This window comes from Schistocerca piceifrons, chromosome X (genome assembly GCF_021461385.2).
Source record: "Schistocerca piceifrons isolate TAMUIC-IGC-003096 chromosome X, iqSchPice1.1, whole genome shotgun sequence".
Classification (NCBI taxonomy): Eukaryota; Metazoa; Arthropoda; class Insecta; order Orthoptera; family Acrididae; genus Schistocerca; species Schistocerca piceifrons.
In genome coordinates, this window is record NC_060149.1 from 274743075 (window position 1) to 274752379 (window position 9305).

Here is a 9305-nt window from a genome sequence, read left to right on the forward strand (position 1 = left end):
TTAAACCAATAAAGGCAAATACTGAGATCTTTTCTATGAAAGCACACAGTCGATTTCCTTTCCCATTCTTCCCCAGCCTAACTCTCTCGTAATCGATGGGATGTTTAATCTTAAGCTTCCTTTAACAAATGTTAGAAATTTTGGTTCGAATTCTCACCGAACGCAGAACCTAATGCAACACCACTTCATGTTTAAACAAGCACATACTATGTTACTTGTTTTTGGAACCATATTGAAATTTTTCGTGGTTAGTTAACAGGGGCAATAGTTACTGGATTGGAGTCCTAGGTGCCAGAGCAGCTCATAAATTTTCGTCACGTAATTTCAAGTTGAAACTTGCTTTTGGAAATGTCATTTATTGTAATTAATTTGATTTTACAAGCGTTAACGGCTCTGTCATCTCTAATAACGAGTTGTATGATATTTGCGTTATCGTAATATTAATTTGCATCTGGACGGATAAGCATACAGGGCGATCATCTCTAGTACCTCTTGTAGTAACCACTTTGTATAATCAAGCAACTGTACTGAAAAGATAGCAGAGGATCTGCGAGACAGTTACGTTCTTTCGGTTGCATACAAATCAAGAGGAAAACACATGACGTCGTTCGGATACGTTTCAGCATGATACTACATCTAACCAATACCCGGCAATTATTCCAGTTTTTATGCAGTGAGTAAATGAATTAGAGATATCTTAAAGCATGACATTTTTATTTGAAGTAAACACTTTACTTCGTAATGAATTAAAGAGTGTCGTCTTCTTAAAACATCGCTTTTTTTTGTATTGTTTAATCCCCAAACATACTTCACCACAGATGTGGAATCTTCAGTACTTTCTTTCTCCTTTTGTTTTTTAAATATATACATACAAATTTTATGTAGGTTAGTAATCTACTGACATTAGATTTTGTTGTTACTTAGATTACATATGCTTTGGGTTTTTGCATAAGTTCGTAGCGTTTTTCCATAAGTTTTTCACAGCATATACACATAACAGAGATTTAGTCACCAGTAATGTATTCCCCTTCACTATTTAGAACAGTCTGCCAACGCTAGGATAACTTTTCTATTTCGCAGCTCCAGAAAACATGTGGTTTTGAAGCTAAGAACTCGTCGAGGCAAGTTCGGAGCGCATTTTCATCCGGAAAGGAAGTTTCTTGAAAGTTGTTCGATAGAGGACGGAAAAGGTAAAAATCTGAGGGCGCAAGGTAAGGTGAATAAGGTGGGTGCGGAATGACAGAGCTCCCGTATAGCGTTTTTTGTCAGTCTAGCAGAATGTGGGCGGGCGTTATCGTGGTGTAGCATCACTTTACGCAGTCTTCCTGATCGTTGTTCTTGAATTGCGTTTGCAAGACGTCTCAGTTGTTGACAATAAATGTCAGCAGTGATGGTTACACGGAGTACACCATACCGTCGTTGTTCCACCAGATGCATAAGATTATCTTTTGTAGACGCGCGCATGTCTATGTACGGGGAGTTTTTGCTTTGTTAGGTCTCAACCATCCGTTTCTTTTTCCTTATGCTAGCACAAAGTTATTAAGTTTTCGTCACCAATTAGGATAAAGGATACAAATGATCGTTATGGTTCATGAGCCAACTGGTGTATGTCACCCGCTGATTTTTGTGATTTTGGTTGGTTGGTTGGTTGCGTTCGGGGAGGGGACCAAACAGCGAGGTCATCGATCCGTCGGATTAGGCAGGTTGGGAAGGAAGTCAGTTGTGCCCTTTAGTAAGAATCATCCCGGTATTTGCGTTATTTTGGCATAGGGCATGCGATACCTTTACTCCTGATTTTTGAACATTCCCCATTGCACTCAAATGTCACACGATGGTTGAATGATCACACACCACATTCGCCAAATCCCGAGAACACTGACGTAGATCATTGTGGATTAACGTGTGTAAACGATCTTCCTTAAAACGAGAAAACCATTTTCTTGCCGTGCTCTGTCCAATGGCATCATCCCCATACACGGGTGAAATGCTCTGGCTGCCTTTGCTGTTGTCCCACCTTTATTGAACTCAAACAGAAGAATATGTCGAAAATGTTTTGATTTCTCCACTTGGCACTGTATTTTCTAGCGTCCACAGCTCCACTCACTATCTCCAAATGACAACATGTAAATTCAAATAGCAACAGCGAACTGGAAATAAAAAATGACAATTGATGAATAAATCCGTAGCAACCAGAATGCTAACATGCAAAACATAAACGCTACGAGCCTATGCTCGAACCTTACCCTTCATTTATTTTGTAGTTTCTTGCCTCGTAGCTCCCAACAGAAATCAACTTCAAGTCTATACTAATACAGCATGTCATCTGCAACACAGGGATGTAGGGTAGTGCTTGAACTGAATTTTTGTGTCATAAAACACCTGTTCCCTCATGCATCGAAGATTTCTGTGACGAAAGCCCCTCCCTCCTCCCCCCTCCCCCCCCCCCTTCCCAGAGCGTGCGGCAGATGTAGAACATCATGCTTATGCAAGAAGGGGAGTTCACTACAAGATCATCTCTCTATTTTAGCAGAAGAGGAGACGAATGAGGGACAACACTGTCGGAGCTTCTGTGACACTGTGCCATCGTAAGACGTGAAATCTTAGGTCTCCGCGCTACGTAATCAACCTATTTCATCATAAATTTTGTCTTTCTGGCCAGCGCCGTTGGGATAGAGAACTGAGTAAGTTGAATTAGTAGGAGCTTTGATGGTTGTTTATTACCATTGCACGGTGACCACAAGCTACTGAATACTAATGAAATTATAGAGCGAGGTGGCGCAGTGGTTAACACACTGGACTAGCATTCAGGAGGATAACGTTATAAATCCGCGTCCGGCCATCCAAAGTCAGGTTTTCCGTGATTTCCCGAAACCGCTCGAGGCAAATGCCGGAATGATTCCTCTGAAAATGGCATGGCCGATTTCCTTCCCCATTTTGCCGTAATCCGAGCTTGTGCCACGTCTCCAATGATCGCAATGTCGGCCGGACGTAAAACCAAAATCTCCCTTTTTTTGCTAATGAAATTGCGAACTATAAAGCTACGTTCCCAAGCTCAATTGGCTGAAACTCTTTTGTGTAGCAGAGAACAGTATTCTGAAGACAATTTACATTAATTATTAACTGTCCAATTGTTAATAATTATTATTGCAATCTTCATTGCCAGTGCAATAAGTAGCCATTTGTAAAATGGAATTTAAAAATGCTGGTAAGTCGCACAATAAATACAGATCCAAATGAAACTGATCCTTTATAGTGCTCATGACACGTATTGGGCATAGCCCATCATCAGAGAATTAGATAACAAATAGTAAAGAGAATAGCAAATAATGTTATCGTACAATACATCCACACTGAAGCGGAAAACTTCAGAAAACGTTTGGAGATATTTTGAGGTTCCCTGTGATTGGAGCGATTCACACCCTATGCCTGTAAACCAATTGTGGCTGTACTGGATGATAACTCCTAGTCTCGAGCTTGTCTTAAGCGAGATAGCGTGTGCTGGTTCCAAACGAACTCCAACAAAATTTTATGTTCGTATTTATAGACGTTAAAGATATATTCTGGAGCACAATCGTTGACTTCGTCGTTTTGGTGAGACACTGACAAAGACGATACATTTTACAAGAAGGTCAAGGGTGCCATTAAATGGCTACTTATTTAAATGAATTTAAAAATACTCGTAAGTCGCATAAGTAATACAGATCCAGACGGTATTGAATCTTTTATTGTGCTCAGGACACGTTTCGGGCATACCCCATCATCTCATGACCTAGTAACAAATAATAAAGAGAATTGTAAATAATGACATCATACAATACTGCTTTACCACAGAACTGAGGTTATATAAATCTCAAATGAAATTAATTGTACACAGTTTTCAAGAACATAAGTGCATACCATCTAAGATCACATCCATTGATAAGGAAGTTGAATAATATCCGTACAAATGTCAAGTAAACCATGTACTGTCCTATACAAGAAGTAGACCAAACCAGTAGCTGACTAAAGTTGCAGTGTCAAGGCACCATTGAAGGAGCCATAACGTAAGGGTTCGATTTACTAGATTCGTTGCACTTCCAAAGTGTTACACCGAGGGCTGCGAGGGGTAGCCGTGCGGTCTAGGGCGCCTTGTCACGGTCGGTGTGGCTCCTTCCGTCACAGGTTCGAGTCCTCCCTCGGGCATGGGTGTGTGTGTTGTCCATAGCGTAAGTTAGTATAAGTCAGATTAAGTAGTGTGTAGGCTTAGGGACTGATGACCGCAGCAGTTTGGTCATTTAAGACCTTGCCACAAATTTCCAATTTGTTCTACGAATAAACATTACTATATGATCATTTAAGTTATTAGTAATTGTAATCACTAAACATTTAGATGAATTTACAACCTTTAGATATGCGAACTTTAGCGGAGTTCTTTTAGTGCTCATGTGGATAACTTCACGCTCTCCATTACTTTTTCACCACACAGATGTCTTTGCTTAATCATTTTGCAATTGGTTTTGATCATCTGATGATTTTAAGACTTTAATTGATAGCATCATCTGCAAACAATCTAAGAGGGCTGCTCAGATTGTCTCCTCTGTCATTTATGTAGATCAGGAAAAGCAGAAGGCCTATAGACTTCCTTGGTGAACGCCAGATTTCAAATGGCTCTGAGCACTATGGGACTTAACATCTGAGGTCATCAGGCCCCTAGAACTTAGAACTACTTAAACCTAACTAACCTAAGGACATCACACACATCTATGCCCGAGGCAGGATTCGAACCTGCGACCGTAGCAGCAGCGCGGTTCCGGACTGAAGCGCCTAGAACCGCTCGGCCACCCCGGCCGGCAGTGAACGCCAGAAATTACTTCTGTTTTACTCAGTGACCTTCAGTCAGTTACTACGAGCTGTGACCCTTCTGACAGGAACTCACGAATCCAGCCGCACAGCTTAAATGACTGAATGAAGTTTAGAAAGGAAAATGAGACCTACAAAAGTATAACCTTCCTAGATGTTAAAATTTCGAATGTTTGGCGCAAACTTAAGTTCAGGATCTATCGCAAAGATGTCTCAACGGACGTTATAGTCTGTAATAATTTATGCCATACAAACATGCACAGAAAGGCATATTTTCACTCTATGTTGCATCGAGTTAATGGAATCCCATTAGTAAGCCATGAGGTAAATAAGGAATTGGGAATTTTGAGACAGGTAGCTCCAAACAATGGTTTCAAGCTAAAAATAATAGATGGAATGTACACAGGAAAATGAAAGAAAAGTAGAGCGACAACTAAAGAAAAGTAGAGCGACAACTAACAAGAACATTACCTTAGCTAAAGGCAACAGCGCAGACAAATTTTTCTTCTGGTGGGCTGGGGGAGTGCAGTCCCGTTCATCCACATTCAGATCAGTATCCAAAGGTACCAGCAGCTGAACTGTCATCATCTGTTTCGATATTTAGATTTGGAACACATATTGCATCTACTGAAAATTCTAAAACAAGTTAATGGAACTGAAAATACTGTAGTAGAAAAATTGTGACGCGTTCTGATGCTGACGTAAATCGCTATTATTTAGTCTTACAAACTGCATGTTATACAATAGTCCACTTCAGATGTATTCTTTCTCAGCTGATTTGGAAAGAAAATACATTACAAAAGATGGCACACATCTAAGTAAATTGGCAAATCAGTAATTAGCCTGAGGATTACTGTTTCTGAAAAGCATTTATTCTAGAAGCGCTTTAGGGCTAAATATAAGAAGCATTATACAAAGTACTGGCGACATCCATACCAAGTGTATTATTCTACAGATGAACTTACACTGAAGTGCCAAAGAAACTGGTATAGACATGCGTATTCAAATACAGAGATATATAAACCGGCAAAATACAGCGCTGCGATCGACAATGCCTATATAAGACAAAAAGTGTCTGGCAAATTGTTAGATCGGTTACTGCTGCTACAATGGCAGGTTATCAAGATTTAACTGAGTTTGAACGTGGTGTTATAGTCGGTGCACGAGCCATGGGACACAGCATCTCCGAGGTAGCGAGGAAGTGGGGATTTTCCTATACGGCCATTTCACAGGTGTACTGTGAATATCAGGGATCCGGTAAAACATCAAATCTCCGACAAGGCTCCGGCCGGAGAAAGATCCTGCAAGAACGCGACCAGCAAGAACTGAAGAGAACGGTTCAACGTGACAGGATTGCAAACCTTCCGCAAATTGCTGCATATTTCAGTGCTAGGCCATCAACAAGTGTCAGTGTCCGAACCATTCAACGAAACATCATCGATATGGGCTTACGGAGCCGAAGGTCCCCTCGTTTACCCTTGGTGACTGCACGACACAAAGCTTTACGCCTCACCTGGACCCGTCAACAACGACATTGGACTGTTGATAACTGGAAACCTGTTGCCTGCTAGGACGAGAATCATTTCAAATTGTATCGAGCAGATGGACGTGTACGGGTATGGAGACAACCTCATGAATTCATGGACCCTGCATGTCAGCAGGGAACTATTCTAGCTGGGGGAGGCTCTGTAATAGTGTGGGACGTGTGAGGCTGGAGTGATACGGGACCCCTCATACGCCTACATACGCCTCTGACAGGTAACACGAACGTAAGATCCCGTCTGATCACCTGCATCCATCTACGTCCATTGTGCATTCAGATGGACTTTGGCTAATCCATCAGGACAATGCGACATCCCCCAAGTCCAGAATTGCTACAGTGTGGCTTCAGAAAGACTCTGCTGAGCTTAAACACTTCCGCTGTCCACCAAACTCCACAGAGATGAACATTATTGAGCTTATCTGTGATGCTTTGCAACGCGCTGTTCAGGAGAGATCTCTACCCCTTCGTACTCTTACGGATTTATCGACAGCCCTGCAGGATTCAAGATGTCAGTTCCCTGCAGCACTACTTCGGACATTAGTCAAGTCCATGCCACGTCATGTTGTGGCACTTCTGCGTGCTTGCGGAGGCCCTACACGATATTAGGCAGGTGTACCAGGTGGACCTTGCCGTTGGTTGGGAGGCTTGCGTGCCTCAGCGATACAGATGGCCGTACCGTAGGTGCAACCACAACGGAGGGGTATGTGTTGAGAGGCCGGACAAACGTGTGGTTCCTGAAGAGGTTCAAAAATGGTTCAAATGGCTCGGAGCACAATGGGACTCAACATTTTAGGTCATAAGTCCCCTAGAACTTAGAACTACTTAAACCTAACTAACCTAAGGACATCACACACACCCATGCCCGAGGCAGGATTCGAACCTGCGACCGTAGCAGTTCCGCGGTTCCGGACTGGAGCGCCAGAACCGCACGGCCACCGCGGCCGGCTCCTGAAGAGGGGCAGCAGCCTTTTCAGTAGTTGCAGGGGCAACAGTCTGGATGATTGACTGACCTGGCCTTGCAACATTAACCAAAACGGCCTTGCTGTGCTGGTACTGCGAACGGCTGAAAGCAAGGGGAAACTACGGCTGTAATTTTTCCCGAGGGCATGCAGCTTTACTGTATGGATAAATGATGATGGCGTCCTCTTGGGTAAAATATTCCGGAGGTAAAATAGTCCACCATTCGGATCTCCGGGCGGGGACTACTCAAGAGGACGTCGTTATCAGGAAAAAGAAAACTGGCGTTCTACGGATCGGAGCGTGGAATGTCAGGTCCCTTAACCGGGCAGGTAGATCAGAAAATTTAAAAAGGGAAATGGATTGGTTAAAGTTAGATATAGTGGGAATTAGTGAAGTTCGGTGGCAGGAGGAACAAGACTTTTGGTAAGGTGAATACAGGGTTATAAACACAGAATCAAATAGGGGTAATGCAGGAGTAGGTTTAATAATGAATAGGAAAATAGGAATGCGGGTAAGCTACTACAAACAGTATAGTGAACGCATTATTGTGGCCAAGATAGACACGAAGCCCACGCTTACTACAGTAGTACAAGTTTATATGCCAACTAGCTCTGCAGACGATGAAGAAATTGAAGAAATGTATGACGAGATAAAAGAAATTATTCAGGTAGTGAAGGGAGGCGAAAATTTAATAGTCATGGGTGACTGGAATTCGAGAGTAGGAAAAGGGAGAGAAGGAAACATAGTAGGTGAATTTCGATTGGGGCTAAGAAATGAAAGAGGAAGCCGCCTGGTAGAGTTTTGCACAGAGCATAACTTAATCATAGCAAACACTTGGTTCAAGAATCATGAAAGAAGGTTGTATACATGGAAGAATCCTGGAGATACTAGAAGGTATCAGATAGATTATGTAATGGTAAGACAGAGATTTAGGAACCGGGTTTTAAATTGTAAGACATTTCCAGCGGCAGATGTGGACTCTGACCACAATCTATTGGTTATGAACTGTAGATTAAAACTGAAGAAACTGCAAAAAGGTGGGAATTTAAGAAGATGGGATCTGGATAAACTGAGAGAACCAGAGGTTGTACAGAGTTTCAGGGAGAGCATGAGGGAACAATTGACAGGAATGGAGGAAAGAAGTACAGTAGAAGAAGAATGGGTAGCTTTGAGGGATGAAGTAGTGAAGGCAGCAGACGATCAAGTAGGTAAAAAGACGAGGGCTAGTAGAACTCCTTGGGTAACAGAAGAAATATTGAACTTAATTGACGAAAGGAGAAAATATAAAAATGCGGTAAATGAAGCAGGCAAAAAGGAATACAGACGTCTCAATAATGAGATCGACAGGAAGTGCAAAATGGCTAAGCAGGGATGGCTAGAGGACAAAACTCACTAGGGGTAAGATAGATACTGCCTACAGGAAAATTAGAGACCTTCGGAGAAAAGAGAGCCACTTGTATGAACATCAAGAGCTCAGATGGAAACCCAGTTCTAAGCAAAGAAGGGAAAGCAGAAAGGTGGAAGGAGTATATAGAAGGTCTATACAAAGGCTATGTACTTGAGGATAATATTATGGAAATGGAAGAGGATGTAGATGAAGATGAAATGGGAGATACGATACTGCGTGAAGAGTTTGACAGAGCACTGAAAGACCTGAATCGAAACAAGGCCCCGGGAGTAGACAACATTCCATTAGAACTACTGACGGCCTTGGGAGAGCCAGTCCTGACAAAACTCTACCATCTGGTGAGCAAGATGTATGAGACAGGCGAAATACCCTCAGACTTCAAGAAGAATATAATAATTCCAATCCCAAAGAGAGCAGGTGTTGACAGATGTGAAAATTACCGAACTATCAGTTTAATAAGTCACAGCTGCAAATTACTAACGCGAATTCTTTACTGTCGAATGGAAAAACTGGTAGAAGCTGACCTCGGGGAAGATCAGTTTGGATTCCGTAGAA